At 39.2% G+C, this 22,024-nt stretch overlaps 1 protein-coding gene across 2 annotated transcripts in view; it reads right to left on the bottom strand.

Moving 5' to 3' along the window:
- LOC121944723 (spermatid perinuclear RNA-binding protein-like) overlaps nt 1-21,394 on the bottom strand; it is a 141,576-nt gene extending 120,182 nt beyond the window's left edge. The window contains exon 1 of one of the 2 annotated variants that reach the window (XM_088076304.1): nt 21,081-21,394. The gene's annotated coding sequence lies outside the window, so the exon portion shown is untranslated. The remainder of the gene's footprint in view (nt 1-21,080) is intronic. The other variant, XM_088076303.1, reaches the window with a different exon arrangement.
- Nucleotides 21,395-22,024: the final 630 nt, after the last annotated feature.

Genomic DNA, 22,024 nt, shown 5'->3' with positions numbered 1-22,024 from the left:
AAACAAGCTTTATGCTCCATAAATGAATCTGAATTTTCTGCACGTCATCAGCTGTCAGCAGCTCGTAATGATATGGCCACAAAAGTCAGAATGTCCCATAAATGTAGAAACTTAGATACCGCGTTCCTGGTTTGACGTGCGTCTGCAAAGGCGCCATTTTAGGGAGGTCAAGATCCGCTGGTAAACAAATACATGTGTATTAAGAGATGCAGGTTTCAAATTGATTGTAACCAATTTTAATTGAAATTGCAGGTAGCCTAACTACTATATGTTGAATTGATTTGAATTGAATACCTTTATTGTCATTGCATGTTCACATACAACGCATGCTACACATGTATTTGTTTGCTGGTGGATCTTGACCTCGGCGCCCTTGCAGATGCATCGCAGAGACTTTAGAGCAGTGGCCGATGAGTTATCTACCTTTCTATATCTACAGGCTGTCCCCAGTGTCCTCTCATTTAATAACAAATCAGGCAGGAGACTTTAATATGAGTGCAGCTCCTCCTGGATGCAGTTTCAGCTCCTTACAGCCCGAAACCAATCAGAACAGTGACACATGAAGCAAGTCGCCTGCGGTGTGTACAAGCAGCAGGTGGTGTGTGTGTGTGTGTGTGTGTGTGTGGTGTGTGTGTGTATGAGTGTGTGTGTGAGTGAGCCAGGTAATGGAGACATCATGTGGCCGTGCACGGCCGACCGCTCTGAGCTCAGCGCCCAGCAGCTCTGAGGAGAGTAAACCTGACACTTACAGTACGTTTCCATTTCAAACCTCTCTGTTCCTCCACAGCTCTGAGCTGCTGGAGTTGATATATTTGTGGAAATGACTCCCCCTGTTACAGTGTTTTTAGGGGATGTTCTCATTGATTAGTTGTTATTTTTTTTACAGTAGCAATTTGACATTTGGGGAGCAGCATTTGTCAGGTCTTTTTAGGCTTTATGGCTGTGTGACATGGTTGAAAATACAAACACAAAATAATACGTTTTGAGTCGCAGAGTTCATTTTTCCCACAGAATTATAATAAATGTGTGGTGGTGGCTCATTCTGTGTCCCCTCTCTAAATTTATTAGTTAAGTTATTTATTAAGTTATTGTGGGTCTGTGAATGCAGCGCAGATGGAATTTCTTTATGGAGTTTGAGCCACAGGGTGAATAAATGATCTATTGATCCGATCAGAGCTGATCGGATCAGATGGTTGGATGAGAGGAGCAGCTGCTGCAGAGTGAGTGAATGCAAACTTTAAGCCCCAGCAGACTGAACTGTTACAGTTTCACTGTCACTGCGTTTATTGCTCTACTGCTCTGTCTGTGCCCAGAGTGCGCTCTGCACATTGAATAGTATAATATATAGTCCAGCTCCAATAATATAAAATATGCACATATATAATATAATATCTATACATTGTGGTAGATGTTTTACTCATGGCAGGCTGTTACAAGTATTATTTGTATATTTTTATATTATCTCTTCAAAGAATAATTAAATTCATACAGATGGATTCTGACAAAGCTCCAAAAGGGAGCTGAAACAGTTTTTTCAGGGTTCAATATTGTCAAATATACTGATGTGTAACATTATTTCAAAACACAACTATTACTGAGGCTATGTGTGTGACCGCTGAAGACTATTCACAATTAAAATGTAATTGAAAACACGCATTAATTAATGCTTATAATGAATGTTTTTAGAACTGATAAAACTTTGACAATTGACTCATTAGTAATCACCGACTCTCTTGATTCCCAATTACTCTGTTTAGGTAAATTTTCAAGAAAAAATCTCTGATTGCAGCTTGCTAAATATGAAAATGTTCATGTTTCTGTCCTCCTTCATGACAGCAAACTGAATATCTTTGTCAAAATGAGACATTTGAGGACATCATCTGGTGTTTCATGGACAGACTTTTTAAATTAAAAAAGTGCCTGGCACTTTTCAAATATATCAGATTCAAACTCTATTCAAACATTATTTCAGCTAGCGGGCGTGCATGACAGGAGACAAAAAGAGAAAATGATGTAACGGTAAACAAAATGTATCACATTTTTATCCAAGTTTATCCACAGAAGATTACTGTAATAATTTCATTATACACTATAAAATTCCATGACTTTTCCAGGCCTGGAAAATGTGATTGTAAAATGTTATGTTTTTTTTTATACTTTAGATGTCTTTGTTTCCCTGGCACAAAAGCAGGAATTAAAAAAAAAGTACCTGCTATCAGCCAATTTGTTATTTTCTTTAAAAATGGTTCATGCTAGTTTGGGGTATTGTGATTTATGAGTTTCATCTCGTTGGTTTAACCGTTCTTACACAGGATTCCCATCTTTTTTTAGTGCGGTCATATATATTTTGGAGGATGTGCGCAGAATGAAATATCTTTCCCAGACGTGCCTGGGAGCTCTGTGTGAACTCTGAATAAAGTCCCACTGTAAGAAGCTAATTATAATATCCAGCAGCGTAGTATTGGGCAGCGGTCCAGGCAGGCTTCATGGGCCGAGGCCAATTCACTACATCCATTCAGCTCATAGAGTCCGCTGCCCAGGAGAGAGAGTGATCACAGACTCTTCACCTCAGCGGACCCCAGCAGACCTGCTGCAGAAAACACCTCAGGCATCAAATAAAAGCAGTAAACTGCACTTTCAAATCCACCTTTAAAGGCTGGAGCTCACAGAGGCGGGCAGAGGGCCCAAACGGCAACCTGCACGCTGGTTTACAGCCGGCTTCTGACTTCACTTTCTGAATTGGACGCTTTGTAAAATACAAGATTCATACACATTTTTACCAATAAATTCCCATGACTTTTCCATGGCTTTGAGGCAAATTTTAAAGACCATACATTCAATGAAATGACAATCAATACTCCTTATCGATTCGTTTTCATCACTATACAACTGCTTTTTCAAAAATATATTATTTAAAAAAATAAATAAATTCAGAACAGAATTAGAGCTTCAAATTCAAATGTAAGTTACGGACTTCTTGCCATTTTTGGGGTTTTTTAAGCATCGGGGAGGGACTTGTGTTAATATTTTTGCTTTAGGGCAAGGGCATACAATTTAAAATGGCTGTTTTTGTATTTAATTAACCGCTGATTTTTAAATAAAACATGCCATCAAAGCTGTGTTTTCTGTTAAAAAAAAATCGTTTTCTGGGAAATATGAGTTCATGAGGTTCTGTCCTGCAGACAACAGGAATTTTGACACCAAACATCCTTCTTGACATTTGCAAGATGTTTGGCATCAGAGTACTACAGTATACTAAGTACTACAGCAGCTTCCCTGTGCTTTATGTGTTGTGAACAAAAAGCTTTAAACTCCCAATTTTGTTTGTTTTTTTCAACAAGAGTGATGTGAAAGGATTTAATTCCTTTTGGGTTGTACACCTGCTGTGCTTATGTAACCCTTACAAAACCCTGTCTGGATAAACACAAAGTCCATGGTTGTCGAGCTAAACCAGTGCTGTTTTTTTCTCCTCACTGAAATTTTGGAAACAAAAACTTCCTTCACTGGCCAGCAGAGATGTTCCCCATTCGAAGTGGAAACTCACTCTCAGATGCCAAATGCAGCATCCAAAACAACACATAAACAAAGCTGATCTTCTGCGTTGCCAGGGAGGCTGCAGTCCAACAACCTCAGCAGCTTTCGTGCATCGAAAGGTTGCTCCCCAAATCCTGTCACTTGACACAACTTCCACTCTCAACCGTTACCACACACCGAAGCTCCTTACTTTCTCTGCAAAATGATCTCTAAGAGACAGAAAAAGCGATTAGAGGAGGACGTGAAGCGAACATGTAGGACTGAAACACCAAAGACAATCAGGTGTTCAGTGAATGACCTCATCCTGAACTATTTCAAACTGTTTCATCCCTTCAATCACTCAAATAAAACTCAAACTGCTTGGCTGATATTGAATCGATTTTAGGAATTAACTGTGTTACAGTCTCAAGTTTAACCGGTGCATCATACAGCTTACAGCGCGTCAACGTCTTGACGAACTGGCAGCAGACAGTTTACAATTAGAAATCTTCTCTCACTCCCCAAATTCCTGCTTCAGCAAGAATCACATCAAATTAAAGGAATACTTTGCTGATTTTCAACCTGCTTTGTATTAAGGCAACCCGAATGCTTCGAAGGACCGTAGCTTTGATTGCTGCCACCACGGCAATCAATATTCAAATATTCCATTTACACACACACACACACACACACACACACACACACACACACACACACACAGTGATGATGATGGTATCATATGAAACTAGAACACTTGAGGAATCGAGTGTCATGTTAGCTTCTCAGGAAGCACATGGTTTGGCTAAATTTTGTTGATGGGCCATATAATAGGGGTCCCTTGACCTCTGACCTCCAGATATCTGAATGAAAATGGGTTGTGTGGGTAATCTGGTAGGAATTTCTTGAGACTTCAAAATTGTTTTGTAATGAAAAAGAATGGTATTGAAAATGTGTTTAAAAATGTTGTCATGATTAACTTTGGAAATTGTGTGATAAACTGCAGTTATAAAAAATAACTGAGACAGTTAGTTAGCAGGATGCAAGCTGGGACAGCGTACGGCGAGAGGCACAACCCAGTGGCTCGGGCAGCGTACGGGAACATCTGTGCCGAGTACGGACTACAAATCCCCAAGTCCCGATGGGACACACCACCGAAAGTGGTTGAGAACAACAGTGTTAAGATCCTGTGGGACTTCAAGTTCCCGACTAACAAGCAGCTGTAGTTTAACCCACCACACAGTGATGTCTGAGCAGAGGGGGCAGCTTTGACTGATCCAAACTCACAGGAACATCAGAGGGAAAGACTGAGAGGTACGAGGGCGTGGAGGAAGGGCCAAAGTAGGCTGGGCAATATGGATTTCAAATAATATCACAATATTTTTAGGCTATATCGCAATACACAATATATATATCTCGATATTTTGAAATCTACCCATGTTAACTACTGAAATATAAATTTTTAGTTCAATAAAATACTGTTCTAATGTTAAATACAGTATAAAGCTAAATGAAGTCCTGTTATTGTAAAGCTGAATAAAGTATTGTTATGACTGAATAAATCAAAGTGAAACCCGTGGTGTTTTTATTTTCGAAGGAGTGTCGATGTTTTTGCGGTGGACTTTGCTTCAGGTCAACAGTTGGATGTTAGCAGAAAGTTAAAGTGTAACGATGGTTTCAGGATTCATCCACTGCGAGCGGGAAACAAACTAACAGCTCTCACAGTCGCACTGCTGCTCCGTGGTCGCAAAATTTGGCTAAATAGTCGCGATCGGAGCTCTGCAGACCGAAAAACACAAAGCCTCACCTGCTCACACTACGGCCACTACCACTCATTAAGTTAGACTGTTTTTGGGCATATCTGTTCAGACGGAGATTATTCATGGTGATGCGAAAAAATTAAATATTACAAGATTTTTGTCCAAATACCTCATACATTGATATTGCGACAATATTGTTGGGTTGACTATTGGTGCATTCACAAAATACTTAGACTATGAGATTTTTTGATAAATAATCATCAGTTATGTGAATATAATGATTATGTGTCTGAAGGCAAATAATGTAGCTGGAACAGATTTAATTGTTTCGGAGAATCATCAATCATCACTTTACTGTAATGTAGCCTTTAAACCAGCAGAATACAACACTTAGAGTATTATAATCTCCTAAATCTAAGACGATATCTAGTCTCACAATATTAATATATCAATCTATCTTTTATATTGAAAACAGAAAATGTGTCCTTTCTGATCAGTGACCAGCTGTCCGCTCTCGTCCTCCCCGTGATCCCTCGCTGTCTGTCCCTCTCCGTCCCAGATGTTGGCTGTAACAAACTATTTTATTTTGAGCACGGAGGTTCCTTCTTGACCTTGGGAACCAAACTCATTTTTCTGAAGCTGTCAGAGCTGTCGGCTGCGTCTCACGGCTGAGGACCGTCTGCCTGAATTATTTTGTTCTGTACACAGTTTAGTCGTTTGTAAACTGAGAGAGCAGAAAAGAAAAGAGACGGAGCGTTTTTTTGTTGTTTGGGTGTTCGGTCTGAAGTGAAAGCTTCACAACACTAAGAACGAAAAGGTTTAAAAAGGGTTCTAGATGAGACCCTAGGACTATAAATGGGTTCTTGGTAGAATCCTCTGGGTGGGTTCAGTAGAATCATTACACCATAAAGGGGGTTCTTGGTGAAACCTTTCATAGGTGGTTCTAGGTATTGCCCTTTTAGTTGGATTCGAGCTGGATCCCTCTGAAAAGGTTCCAGTGGGAATCTGATATAAAGGTTCTACAAGGAAGCAAAAATGGTTCTTCTATGGATTTAAACCTAAGAGCCTTTTATGGTTCTGGTTAGCACCTTTACTTCTAAAAGTGAAAAAGCAACACTGGTGTGCAGATGCACATGCATTTTCAGATTTTCGATGTATCCGACGGAGCCGCCAGAACACAGCATGAGAACCGAATAAACGGCCCTCAGTGTCAGAACCCGAACACGCCGTGAAAAACACAAAGAAAGTGGAGCTTTTATGTCCTCGGCTGAAGAGATAAAAGCTGAAACTCCCGGCAGCTTTCGCGGGTCATGATGCAATTCCTGGAGTCCACTGAGCTCAGGTGAAGCAGCAGGAGAGTCTCGTCTGAAGCGGCGCGCTCGACTAATGGCTTTCATTAGTGCAGCTCTGGATGCACAGCACTCCTCCTCATCGCTCCCTCAGCTCACACTCTGACTGCTTCTCAGCACTCCTGCTCTCCAGCGTGAAACAAGAGAGGAGATAAAATCACCTGCTCCTTTAACCAGCCGCGTCCCCGCACATCACCTCCACCTGACCTGAGGCACTTTAACCTGCACAGGTAGCCTCAGTGTCGACTTCTGTACATATTGTTTATTTTTTTATTTCATTTTCAAGCCTTTCTGTTTTCACCAGATGTAAACTTAGGGCTGAGCGATATGACTTTAAAATAATATTGCGATATTTTAAGGCTATATCACGATACACAATCTATATCGCAATATCTTTAGGTTAATAGTTTAATAATAAAGTTGCATACACTACTGTTATAATAGCGTTTAATCAAATATGGTTATAAGGAAGTTAAATACAGAACTTTTACAATGAAATTCAAAGAGTACTGTTATACTTAAATAAATCAGCTTTTATTTTAAAGGACCCGGCTCGTCTCAGGCTGAAGTGTCGATGTTTTTATTGTGGACTTGAAGTTTGCAGTCAACAGTTGGACATTAGCAGACAGTTAAACAGATACCGCATTAGGATTCACTCACTGTAAGCGGACAACAAACTGACAGCTTTCCAGTTCAAGTCGCACTGGCGCTCCATGGTCCAAAATGTGACTGAACAGTAGAAAATTATCTTAAAATGAGTACAAAAAAAGTTGGAAAAAGGGAGGTAATAAAATAGAAACAGTGCTTACAAATTATTTTAACTTTATAACACAATTTAAATATGCAATTATGATAATTATAAATATAGGTTTTCCCTAACTTCTTTCTTTTTTTGCTAGACTGTTTTTCTTCTAAATTTTCTAATTTCTTACAATTTGTGGAACCTTTCTTACCAAGATGCTCATTGATTTTTTCCCCCATGTTTTTGCAAGAAATCACAGCGATTTCCATAATTTAATTTAATTTAATTCATTAGCACACACAATTTGATAAAAACAAGTAGATAATAACAATCACAATTCTGCAGGAAAGGTTAAGAAACCCGGAGGGGTTTATAGTTAAAACCTTACTTGACTTTTTTCCCTAGCTTTTTAGAAATAATTTTCTACATTTTCTTATGTCTTGTAATTTGTGGAACATTTCCTACCAAGTTGCTCATTGATTTTTTCCCATGTTTTTGCGAGATATCACATTAAATTAAATTCAATTAAAATGTTGCAGGTGAGGTTAAGAAACCCGGAGGGGCTTATAGTAAAAACCTTGCTCAACTTTTTTTCCCTAGCTTTTTATAAACAATTTTCTAAATCTTCTCATATATAATCTAATGTTTAATTTAATTTATTTTACTAGCACACAGATTTGATAAAACAAGTAGATAATAACAAACAGAATTTTGCAAGAAAGGTTAAAAAACCAAAAGGGGCTTTTAGTAAAAACCCTTTTCTGGGTTCAAAGGTTGAATAACTTGTGAAAGTCATATGAAAGCAGCATGAGTCGCAAGTGATGTCGCTCCAGGCATTAAAGGGTTAAAGCAGAGTGACCCTGCAGCCAGCAGTAAGGAAAACTCTGACACGTTTCCCTCTTTAAATCAGTAAATAAATGACAATGCATTTTGTTGTGAATTCACATAATCACATAAAATTATATAGAATAAAATGAATGTCATCATGTTCAGGGAGTATTAGCAGCAGAAGACATGAGACTGAACAAAAAGCCAAATTTGACTCAATATATTAGTCCAACCCTGAAATCCACTCTTTATGCTTCTCCAGACTTCTGTGGCAGAACGAGCTGTCCTTCACCTGAGGGAGCCGGCTGAATGCTACCAGAGTAGGAACGCCTGTGTGAATATTTCAATCCCTGAGAATCTGCTGGCAAAGTGCTCTGCCTCTCTGTGGGTCTTTTTCGGCGAGCCTCAAACAAGCGGCACTCATCCTCCTCGAGCCGAGCGGCGCTGAAAGATATGCGAGGGAGATCTTAAGGGGAGAGACGGGGCCTGGTGCGGGGATTTGTTTTTCTGGGCTGACAACAATCAGGTGGGCCTGTTCGTCCCGAGGATAAGGCTGAAGAAAACGGCCTGCAGGATAAACACGGCAAACTGTGCTCGCAGGTTTAACGTGAGACGTACTGCCTCTGGGCGAGACTGCAACCTCAAACTCAAAAACACACTAAGGACGCAGAAATAACGAGAGTGAACACCTCACAGCTGTATCGCTCCGTGCACCAAACAAGTAGCCACTTACAGTTTACATACATGTCTGTAAAAACATGAACGCTTCACACGCAGAAAGTGTCTACATTCAGTTTTAAGGTGGACACCCAATATAAGTGTCACCAATTCAGTAAGTGACCAAATATCTCCCCCCTTTGTTCCTGCAGGGTTGCCCTCATAATCATGATGTAACGGTTACCGGTTGTCATGATAGTCACATAAAAATTCCCGACCATTATACCATTCAAATTTTATTTTTTATGTTAACTATGTGTGAATATTGTGCTTAAAATTACTGTAAATACTGTCAGCAAGGTCCGAAATTAATGCCCTTTGCTGCATGCCCCCCCCCCATGCTTAAGCTGTCCTGTCATCAAATAAAGGCAAAATAACCCAAAATATAATCTTTACCAAAAAAAACAAACCTAACCGTCCATCACTTTGGTGCCTAATCCCAACCATCGGTGCAGTCTGCACTGTTGTGTGAGCATAGGGACAATGTCGCTTCATCCCACCACGCGCATTTGTTGACATCGAGGGAACGGACTGCGTCATCTCACCACGTGCTTTTCTTTAGCAGCATCCCAGCACATCATAGCTTGATGTGGCAAGGATACCTAAAACGTCATAGGTTGATGTGACCGAACATCACCATGTGATGAGCTCGGAGTGAAAATATGTTGGTCAGACTGCAATGCGTCAACTAAATTTAGGAGCACTATATATACTACTCAGTTATTCTTTACACCACACTCTTGGAGCACAGAGCACACTCTGGCCACAGACGGAGCGGCAGAATGCCAGACGCAGTGAAAATAAATCTTAAGTGTTTATTGCGCTGTGTCTAAAAGTTTGCTTTCACTCACTCTGCAACAGCTGCTCCTCTCAACCATCAATCTGATCTGATCTGATCAGCTCTAACTGGATCAAGTGATCAATTATCAACGGTGTGACACAAATTCCTTAAACTGCTGCAAAGGAAAAAAGGAAGTACGCCTGTGCTGCATTAATGGGTCAATGAAAACGTAGGATTGCGGGAAAACGGACACACAAACTGATCTTGACCTTTGACCACCAAATTCTATTCAGTTCATTGGAGAATACAAGTGGGTGTTTTTCCCAAGTATGAAGAAATTCCCTCATGGCGTTCTTAAGATATTACACTACAAGAATGAGACAGATGAGGTCACAGTGACCTTGACCTTTGACCACCAAAATTAATCAGTTCATCATTTAGTTCAAGTGAACATTTGTGCCACATTTGAAAAAAATCCCTCAAAGCATTTCTGAGATATCAGAAAACATAATGCCTCTGGTAACAGTTACCGCTTGCAGGGAGTCATTAAAATATTCCTCTCTTTCTATCACAGTCTGAGATAAAATTACAACATTTCATCTTCCCGCCTGCAGGTTCTCAGCAGGTGTTCAGACTGTTCCAGTAGTGATACATAACCAAAAAACTTCCATCTGATTGTTGTTGCCATTTGTCTATTTTAACCAGTTTGAATACCTTATTGGACTTTAAACCCATCACAGAGAGACCTGATCCGGCCTCGACTTGACTGACTTGTTCCTCGACTCACTAAACTGATCAGAAAGCAGCACACAAACTTTCAATCGCTCAGACTGAAAAGACTACATCTTTGCGTGGGTGCAAAGTCAGCACATAGGGAGTTATAAAGAGATGACCTGAGCTGCTGAATGGACTTCTTCATTTATTATTAAAACAGAGCATTAGGAGTGTAGAAACTACCTCTGTGACTTCTTCATCTGTTGCTGCTGCTGACTCTACGGATCAATATTTTTATATTACAAATAAATCAATGTGAAATGTGAAAGATGTTGCTCATGATTGAGTCACTGAGAATTTTCAGAAACTCTGCAGCTCCATGAGCATTTAGCACACAACTATATTTCCTTCAGGTGTTGGTGGAGACCAGAAACAGCACCGTTAGAGAGATAATATTGGGCTGATATTTATCAGGTGTACACAAACAAACAGAGACGCCAAATTGATGATGATGTTGCTCGGGTAGTGCTGGTTGCTCAGATAATCAGCTGTTTGCTTATCCACTTTTTACAAAAATAATATGTCAGTTTTTGTTTGTAACCGGAGATGGCTTCACACTATGACTGAGTCGACCACCAGGGGGCAGGATATCAGCTGTCTGTGCATGGAAAGGCAGATTTCAAACTGCTGTCAAAAACTCACTTATCAAGACAAAATTCTGAGAATTTGCAGACTTCATGTAGACAGAACAGAGATGTTGATCATTTGTTTTTACAGATATTTATTTTTTCCATAACTGATGTTTAAAAATGCCATTTTCCCAAAGATTTCCCAAAGGGCAGAATTCAAAATAATACTTAATAATACTTGAATACTCCCATACTGCACTTGAGTCTTTCCTTTAGTATCCTGGAGGTAAGTAGAGGCATGTTGTCCACCTTTATCTGGCAAAATGCCAAATATCGGCCCTGATAATCAGCCAGGCCGATCTGTCTACTAATAATCACTATCGGCCCTGAAAAGCCAATATCAGTCGACCTCTACCATAAATCCTGCAGAAAGTGCAAGAAGGTATAAAAGTATGAAATATTTCATACTGCCGATGCCCAGTCAGTGCATCCCTACACAAATTCTCAACATCAACACTATTCTTTCACTCAGGCGTGAGCTCAGCGTCTGAAACAACTCGTTACCTCTTTCTGCAAGATTCAGTCTGCTAATTAATTCAGTAAACATCCTTTCAACTAACTCCGCTGATTTGCACAACATCAAAAAAAGATTTTCTTTCTGATTTTAATAAAACAGTGCAGGAGGGAAAGCTTCAGCAGAAATTTCGGCATGTTCTGTGATGCCTCCACTTGTTTTAAAAGGTAAATGTGGCGTGCTAGCTGATGGCCCTGTGATGGAGGTCCAGGAGGGGTTTTTGGGGGGGGGCAAGTCCCAGTGCTGGCAGGAGCAGCCGACTGGCAGCTACAACAATTCAAACATCCAGAGTGCTGCGGGGTTTCTGTTTTCAGAGCACATCAAACAGCTCAGGAGAAGAGACGTCCTCGGGGACTCTCAGAAAAAAAACGCACCGTGTGCCGGATGATGAGGTATTTATTTCAACAGGGCAAAGTCAGAAAGACGGCTGGTTCAGATCTGATTCCCTCTTTCACGTCTGCAGCACGGCTCCGAAATGAGGCGACTTTCTGAGGTTTATAGCGCAGGATGAGTCGAGCTCTCCACGCTCTCTGGGTGGGTGAGACGGGGGGGGCGACGCTGAAATAAGAGAAGATGGAGCTGATGGCAGCAGGAGCCTCTGCGCTCAGGTTTCACTGTTTCACCTCAACAGACCCGCTGAGTTACAGCGAGGAGACGCAGCCGCTGCAGCAGAGCCAAACGCAGCCTGATGCTCAGTGTTGGCAGCAGCACGAGTAAACAATATGCTGATGTAGCCATCACGAAATATTAATATCAATTCATAATTAATGTGGGTGCAATGTTATGTTGGGTCGACACTGAGCAGTTGTGAGGTCAACTGCTAATGCTGCTGACTACAGAAACAGAAAAAAAACTCTGTTCACATAAAAATGTTCGCCAAATGTATTTTGTTTTGTGTGTGTGTTTTATTCATTAACTTTGCTTTAACCCTTTAACACCTGGATCAAATTGTGCTGTGATCAGATGCATTTCACAAGCATTTAAAATCCTAGAAAATTGTGTTTTGTTGTTGTTTTTAAACAACATGACAAACAAGCAACTTGGCAAGAAATGCCCTGCAAACTGCAAAAAAATGACTTCAAGGTGACACAGAATTGGTCAATAAGGGGGTGGTGGAGGTATTATTGAATATTATTTATTTTTTAAAAAAACTATAGGGAAATGTTCAGAAAACTACATTTAAAATTCTTATAATTATTTAAAATAATGTTACTGAGAAAAATATATTTGATCACTTTCTTGAGGTCATTTTCCTGTTGTTGTCTTGTTTTTGTTTTTTACTTTTCTTTTGTCCTTTCTTATGTCCGATGGGCATTTTGGAGTTGTTTTTCTTGCTCACATTTTTATTTTGTTCGCCTATTTTATTTGTAATTTTCAAAATAAATTAATAATAATTTTCTAAATAACTAATTAACTTGCTTTCTTGCTTACTTTTCTTTTTTTCAGGTAATTTTCTTGTAAATTTGACTTATATCTTGCTAATGTTTGGGCCATTTCTTGGTTACATAGTTTCCTTTTTTTCTTGTTAAAGAAATCCTGACAGTTTGCTCGGGTTTCTCTACAGCTCTGTACATTTTGGGTTACTCTGCCGAAAGACTTAAAGACATCAGGGGCATCTAAGTGAAGCTTGACCACAGATAAACAAACTAACAAAAAGACTATAAATCTGCAGTGATAATTTGTTTTCTTTGATGATTTATGCTTTTGGCAAATTCATCCTTCGTGTACACAGACATAGAATACTCTTACTAGAATAACTAGTAAGAGTAACTTATATGAAGCTTTTAAAGTCTAAGTTAGTCAAAAGTACCATGTAAAATAAGTCATCTTCTGAATGGACTTTGGTACACAAGTGACAGCAGATTTTCTCTTGTTTGTTGTGTTTTGTCCGTTCTGGGCTACTGTAGAAACATGCCGTTGCAACACGGCGATCTCTGTACATGAGGACCGCTCCCTATGTAGATATTAGCGGTTCGTTCTGAGGTAACAAAAACAAAACAATTCTTTTTTCACGCTGATTTGACACTAAAGAAATCAGAATTGCTTTTTTATATTCCATCTCCTGAATCCTACACACTCGACCTCGAACTTTTATCCTTTGCTCTGGCATTAAAAAAAAAAAAAAGTTTTGGTAGAAAAACAGGAAAATAAGTTAATGTGACTTCAGTCATGCAGCCGAACAGTGTGCTCACATTAATTGTTTTTGTTTGTTTCTTGCTTTATTTTGCTCACACCAATCAGCAGTCAGCGATGGCTGTCAGTTCATTTCGGCAGTCGTCACTGAACCTGTTAGCTGTAACTGTGAAGGGCTGCTGTCTCTGTAAGTCGACTCCTAACAGCTTGTACAGCTGCGTCAGTCTCGTCCACACTCGCTGCCATTTTTTGGAGCCACTTTTTCTGCTGCTATTTTTCATAGATTTCATAGTTTGGACTCACTCAGTGAATCAGAGATGTGGGCACTGACTCAGCCTGGAAACAAGATATTTTATCAGCCCTGGAAGTAAACGGCAACCGCAATCACTATGTGGAAATGAGTCCGAGTTCTGATGTTTCTGAATGTTTACACTTCGTTAAATGAGGATTAAACGAGAGCAACTCTGAGGACGCAGCAGTTACAGACTCCTGTTCAGGTTTCACAGCCTGTTGGAGATGGCTGGTTGGCAAATAGACAAGAAACTATCCTACAACATAACAATACGCCCTGCTGAAGTCTCATTATGTTTCATCAAGACTAATGTTTCCCCACCGGTCCGTCACTAGTCCAGATTTCTCCTTAGTCATTAGTTCAAGGTCCACATGTAAGAGATATGACCAAATATTACATTTCATTTGACAAATGTAAATAACATGTGGGCTTAAATAAAATAAAACATATTGCAAAAATAGGGTGCAATTAGTTAAAACCAGGGGCATTTTAGGATTTAAGGATTTGAGGCTAAGCCTGGACCTCTGTAGGAAAAAAAACAGAAAAACATGTCTTTCCTTTATAATTTTGGGGAATTTTAAAAACTTTAGGCATTTGTTTTTCTTTAAAACTTTTTGGTTTTTGTTTTTCACAAATTTTGGGGGGATTTTTTTTTTTCTAAATTTCCTTTTTGCAATTTTTTTCCTCTAAAAAACTGTGGAGATTTCTTTTTCTTTGAAGACTTTTTGGTGTTTTTTTCCATTACAAATTTTTGCATGTTTTTTTTTTATTATTACTTTGTCGCAGTTTTATTATTCTATTTTTTTCCTCTAAAGAATTTTGGAATTGAAAGTGAACATTCCTTCAAGATTGCAAATCCCCCAAAATAAAAATTGGAAAAATGACACCATTTTAAAAACATCATCAGATCATGGTTGGATTTTCAAATTTCTGATGGCGGTTGAACACATCGTGTGTGATGAACACTCAAGGAAAAGTATTTGTAGCTTTGGAAAGGGGCCAAAAAGAAGGTTTTTTGGCAAACTTGATGAGTCACTTGCAGCCCATTCAGAGTGGACCCACAACCCACTTTTGGACTGCGACCCACCAATTGGGAACCACTGATTTACACCCTCCCTCCCTCCCTCACCTGCTCCTGAAAGACGCCCACAGCGACAGTATTTCAGCTGTGTCCTTGTTGACCATTTATGCTGCTTATGTTGTTGCCTGAGCCTGATAAACACCCCACCGTACGTCACCGGTGCAGGTTTCAGCCGGGGCGGCCGGCTCCTGCAGGCCCCAGGAATGTAAATAGACACGGTAACTTGAAGCTGATGTTGGTGCGCGGCCGCCTCGGCACCGACTGCAGCTAAAAGCGTTGACGAGGATGCAGGAGCTTCTCTTGTAAATGAGGATCAAGTGTGTTTGTGTGACATTTTGCTTTCAATTAGAGCTGTCCGGCCCTGTGCGTCAGGAATACACAAATGTTTTCTTAACAGTAAATCCTCAGCGCGCACACACACACACACACACACACACACACACACACACACACACACACACACACACAGAAAGGTCTGATCAGTGAAAGCTACAGCTCTGCAGAGGTGCAGTCTGCTGATCAACCTGAAACACTCGGAGCAAAACTTGAGCTGCCAGCAGCTTTTCAGACAAGACTTTTTCATTGTGCTTCTTTCCTTTAAGTTTTCTTTCTCAAAATTTGGCAGGTAATTAATATGACAAAGGATTCTCCTGTGCATCATTTTTAATTATTTTTTTTACATATTGTGTCCTGTGATGTTGCTTCTTATTTAGAAAAAAACAGAGGTGTGTTGCGCCTCTGCAGTGTCCACATTAGGGGTGTCAGTTTTCACTGCTTTTGATTTTGGCAGCAAATGACCGCTTATAAACAAAACAAAACAAAACAAAACAAAACAAAACAAAACAACTGAAAAAAAATTACATGAAATAAAATAAAAAACATGATGAGAAATAAAAATTAAATTAAAAAAACAAAAACTGAAAAGAAAGTACGTGAAAAAAGAGCTGCAGGATTTATGGGAAAAATCTCACAATCTCGATTCACGTCTATGCTTTTTCAAAATGACAGATATTTACTTGCTCCTGTATCACTATGCATTTTTGTTCTATAAATATGCATTTGTGTTGCGTCACTGAAGATGAAAACTCAATGTTTCCAGCTTTGCCGTCTTCACAGTAAAAGCTATTAAATAGCTGCTGAAAATCTCAGCTAAATGCTAGGCTAAATTATACAACATAAAATGCCATAGGCTTAAGATAATAACATTTGCATGATGTATTTGTTGAGAAAACAAATATAGGAGAAAATAATTTAAACAAAAAATAATAGGGCCTCATTGTTTTGGTGAGCTTTAGCATTGCATTTCAAGGCGCTATCCATATAAAGGTGGTGAAATTTTGATTTGTTTGGGTGTAAACTTCTTGTCTTTTTGATTATTTTCCGTTGGCTTTAATGACATTTGGCCAGCTGTGTTAACGTGGAAACGCGGCGCCTACTGCCCACCCTCTGATCATAGATGTATTTAGAGAACTGGATACAGTGTTGAACACGGAGTCCCGTTCTGCCTCATTTCAACAAATTTTAAATTATTAACTTTTTTTGCTCCAATTTAGACACTATTACCAGTGATTCAGCACGACAGATTAATTTAATTTGGATATGTTCTGATCTTCTGTGTCAGTTTCAGTAAAGTTTGCTTAAATGATTGTCATTTTTTACAGGTAAGAATTAAGACGGATGAGTTGAAAAGGATTTTTTTTTGTTTCCAGTTGGGTTTATGGTCATTTTAAGTCAAGACGAGGAAAAGGTTTTTGGGCTGCCCGCTGTTATCCTGTCTGGCTCTATCATGATTCAGTCTTTAACACTTAGATTCTGGAGAGCTTCAAACACTGAATTTAATTATGAATGTTTTGGGTGAAGCTCTAATGAGTACAGGAAAAAAAAACGTGAAATATCATGGCTGTTGTTGTTTCTAGCAGAGGAAAATATGACACTTAAAAATGTAGCGTCCAGCGGTGGCACTGGAACAATTAGCTGATTGATCTATTCTTCAACTGACAGAAAATGACTCGCTGGGTATTTTAATGAGCGATTAATCACTTCAAATCGCAGGGCGACAGATGTTCGCCAGCTGCGAGGGGTGGAAACAAACGACAGGTGAAGGATGAAAACTTAATTTCATCACCATAATATGATCTATATCTGGCAAAGACTGAGGCTCAGTATCGGTTTTCATTCCTCTCTCCGCAGTATCGATTAGACTAAATTTAAATGTACGGCCATTTTTCATAGTGGAGTTAAATCAGCTTAATTGCTCCAACTCTAGATTTACGAAAAAGTTTAAAAATTGAAAAAACAAGCACTTTTTTTTTGGAGGAAGGCCAGATTTTTGCCTTAAGGCTGCTGTTTGCCAACAACATAGATTATCAATCAATATAAAGTATATAAGGATAATAATATCTCATAATATATTGATGCTTCTTGGATCCTTGTCAGCCCAAATAACAATTTTGCAACATTAGTTTAAGGTAACTTTTTTGAACACCTGCTTGATGGATCCACACATTTATGTTCAGACAATAATAAATAAAATATTAAATAAATCACTTTTCTCTGGTGCCAGTTGACACTGACATTTTATTTTTTATTGAAAAATATTTCAAAAATTGTTTAATTCAATGCCAAAATTTACCAAACTAGAGCTGCAGCGATTGATCTATTTACCAATTATACCAGAAAAATTTTGGCATTATCATTGGTAGTCTTGATCATCAATTAATCATGTTTGAGTCTTTTTTTTAATAAAAAAAAATCCAGCTTCTTACATATAAATATTTCTGGTTCCCTTTGTCTTCTACAATTGTCAAACAGACGACTTTGGGTTTTTGACTGTCGGCTGCACAAACAAGACATTTTAAGACTGTGATGAGCATTTTTTGTTGTCATTTTCTGACTTTTTTTTAACCAAATATCTTATCGATTTTCCAAGAAAATCTCCCACATGTCCGCTGTGACGAGGCGCTCTGGAGCAGCATCACACAGTTTTTATAATCAGCCTCCAGCTGCTGTGGATCACTTAAGGCTCTGCAGTCCGTGCGGTGACGGCTGTGATGGCGTCCTTTTGATCCGCCCTGTCAGCAGTATCACACAGCGTGTTCGTGGCAAAGTGATTTCCTCTAAGTGAATATCTCAGAGTGTTTGAGATTCCCTGTTGATGCTCTTTAATTTTCATGATGGAAAACACGGATTCTGAGTTTCTCTGTATTTTTTGCCTCTTTTCAGCATCCAGAGCCTCTAAGAAACTCATTTAAAGGATCATGGGGAATTTAAGGTCTCCATGGTAACCAGATCAATATGTTTATATACAAAATGTCCTGCCACACCTATTAACTGACAATATACGGTATTTTTACGCCTCTGAGCCGCCGATAACCGAGGCCAGGGGCATTATGTTTATGGGTTGACGTACGTACATCCCGTTCTTGTAAACACAATATCTCAAGAACACCTTAAGGATTTTCTTCAAATTTGGCACAAACATCCACTTTGACTCAATGGCAATACTTAAGAAATTGGTTTAATATGTCAAAGGTCAAGACTCAACGATAAACTCGTAAGAAACTGGTTCAATAGGTCAAAGGTAAAGGTCAAAGTTCTTTCTCATTCTCTTGAACGTGATATCTCAAGAACATCTCAAGGGGGTTTCTTCAAATTTGGCACAAACGTCCACTTGGACTCAATGCTGAAGTCATTAGATTTTGGTAGTCATTGGTCAAAGGTCAAGGTCACTGTGACCTACTCTGTCTCTTTCTTGTAAATGTGATTACCTCAAGAACCTCTTGAGGATATTTCATAAACTTTGGCACAAACATCCACTTTCACTCAACGATGAACTCATGAAAATGCTTCAATATTCATTTGGAGACACCGGCGGAGACACCGGCGGAGACACCGGCGGAGAATGAGAGCGGAGCAGAGAGTTTGGATTGTTACACCTCCTCTACATTTATGCACAACACCGGAGCCCCCCAGGGCTGTGTGCTCGGCCCCCTCCTGTTCACACTGTACACCGATGACTGCACTCAGACATCAGGACGACGACACCGTCATCATCGGCCGTATTACAAATTATGATGAGAGTTCATACGAAGAGGAAATCAACAATCTGTCAGAGAGGTGCACAGAAAACAACCTACTGCTCAACGTCAGTAAAACCAAGGAGCTGATTGTTGATTTTAGAAAGAAGAAGGCAAAGACACACACCCCTGTCTTCATCAGCGGAGCTGAGGTGGAGCAGGTGAACAGCTACAGGTTCCTTTGAATTACTATCACTGAGAACCTTTCTTTATCACACATCGCCACCCAGGTTAAAAAAGCACAGAAAAGGCTCTACGTCCTGCGGAAACTCAGGAAGGCTGAATTCCAGAGCAAGATCCTGGTCAACTTCTACGGAGGAACAATAGAAAACATACTGGAAACATCACCAGCTGGCATGGTTCGTGCTCGGCCCAGGACAGGAAGCTCTACAGCGGCTGATTCAAACTGCCAGAACATCACTGGTTCCCATCTACAGAACATCACTGGTTCCCATCTACAGAACATCACTGGTTCCCATCTACAGAACATCACTGGTTCCCATCTACAGAACATCACTGGTTCCCATATACAGAACATCACTGGTTCCCATCTACATTATTATTATTATTATTATTATTATTATTAATATTATTATTATCATCATTATCAGAAGCCATTTTTTAAATAAATAAAAATATGGGGTCCATTAAAAAGTAAATATTTAAATACATTTTTTTTGTTATTATTTCCCCAAAGCCAATAAAAAATGCAAAGAAAAAAGTTCTTCCACTGCTTTTTTTCTTCCCGAGACACCCCTAACTGTATTGGTACATATGAATATCAGGTTATTTTCTCCCTCCTCATGCACCAAACTGAAAGTCTGCTCAGCCCTGGAGGGTTAAAACCTGCAAAATATTGATTAGTGGGATCCTCTGAGCTAAATGTGATAAATGATTCAGTTAGCAGATGCATCAGTAGGCCTACAGCATACTACACTACGGCTTTTTTATGGTGTCTTTTTTTTGTACATACTATGACTTTTTTGTGATTTTTGATGGCATATTATACTATGACTTTTTTGGTTTTGGGGCTGGAGATTCTATTCTGTGAGTTTTTCAATGTTTTTAAAATATTTTTTACATACTATAATCTGACTTTTCCACGATTTTTGACTACATACCACACTAAACCTTTTTCTATGATTTTTAAAACAGTGTACAATGACATTTTTCATGTTTTTTGATGACATAGTATACTGAGTTTTTTCTTTTTTTTAAAATTATTTTTGACAAAACACTATATTACAACTTTTTTACAATCATTTTTGACAACATATTGTAATATGACTTTTTTCATGTTTTTTAATGACATACCATAATATGACTTTTTAAATTATTTTTGACGGCATACGTTATTATGACTTTTTTAAAAATAATTTTTGACAACAAACTGACTTTTTTCATGATTTTGGATAACATATGATCTATTTAACTTATTTATCGTTAAAGTTTTTGACGATATAATATTTTTTAATGACTTACTTTACACTGGCTTCTCTAATGTTTTCTGATAAAACGCTATATTTGGACTTTTTTCTGGCGTTTGACGCCTGTAGCGACTCCAAACAAACACTTCACGTGACATGATGGAAACTTCATGTTTCTGACAGGTGGACTCACCTGAGCTACCTGCCACAGCAGCTCGTGTCTCTGGGGAAAACCGTATTTTCTGTTTTTTTTCTCTTTAAATGTTAAAAACCAAAGTCAGCGTGCAGAGAGCTGCACGCGCGCTGGACGGTTAACGGACGGCCGGAGGAAAACTTGCCGTTAATCTCGTTAAAAAACACTTCGGTAAATTGAGACATTTAACACGCAGACGCCGGAGCTGAAGTTACCCGGGACAACAACACGGCCCAATCATCCCACTCAACTGTCACCGAGAGCGGACACTTACCTTCACCGGGATCCGCTCAGCACCGGCAGGAGGAGGAAGCTCGGCGTGTCCGAAAAAGAAAAAACCTCCTCACAAACACTTTGTAGCTGTTGTTTTTGTTTCCGGTGACAGAAATTAAGTCCAGTTCGGGGGTCAGTTTGTATCCGGACAAACGGCGTGGAGTGGAAGCCGGCGGCGGAAGCGGCAGCAACAACAACAACCGCGGCGGCGGCGACGGTCTCCGGTCTCCGGTCAGTCAGCCTGCTGTCAGCGCTCAGCGCAGGGGGAGCGGAGGATGCGGCTGCGCATGCGCCCACCGACTGCTACTGCGAAACAGAGATCGTCAAATGAGAAGATGCTCCGGCAGAGAGTTTTTTTTTTTTTTTTTTTATGAACATAGATATTTATTAATTTTCTGAGAAATTCATTGTGTACCCTACGGAAGCGGATTATGTGATGGCCATTTTTGATGGAGAAAATAATTTGGGGCAAATCGAGATTAAAGTCAAAATGACGAGAATAAAGTCGACATTTCAAGAAAAAGTCGAAATTTCGAGAATAAAGTCGAAACGTAATTTTGAGATTAAAGTTAAAATGACGACATTAAAGTCGAAATTGTATTTCCACTTTATTCTCGAAATTTTGACTTTATTCTCGAAATTTTGACTTTATTCTCGAAATTTCAACTTTATTCTCGTCATTTAGCCCAAATTATTTTTTCCATCAAAAATGGCCCTTATCTGCTTCCGTACATTGTGCACAGTTCAACAGACAATTATAAACTGCAGAAGGGCTTGGCTTTTTATTCCTTCGTATCTTATATATACGAAAAAGCATTAGGGTCATATTTAAAATATAACAAAATAAAATAAATAAGGACTTAAGGGGCATGTGAAAAAATGTGCAGATTTTTTTTATTCTCTGTATCTGTTACTGTACCACTCGTGACATTCAGTCAAGTCTTT

Source organism: Plectropomus leopardus, chromosome 4 (assembly GCF_026936395.1).
Source record: "Plectropomus leopardus strain MGB_pleo_1.0 chromosome 4, ASM2693639v1, whole genome shotgun sequence".
Lineage (NCBI taxonomy): Eukaryota > Metazoa > Chordata > Actinopteri > Perciformes > Serranidae > Plectropomus > Plectropomus leopardus.
Note: the sequence above shows the minus strand (reverse complement) of the source record. Positions and strands in the feature narration are given on the sequence as shown.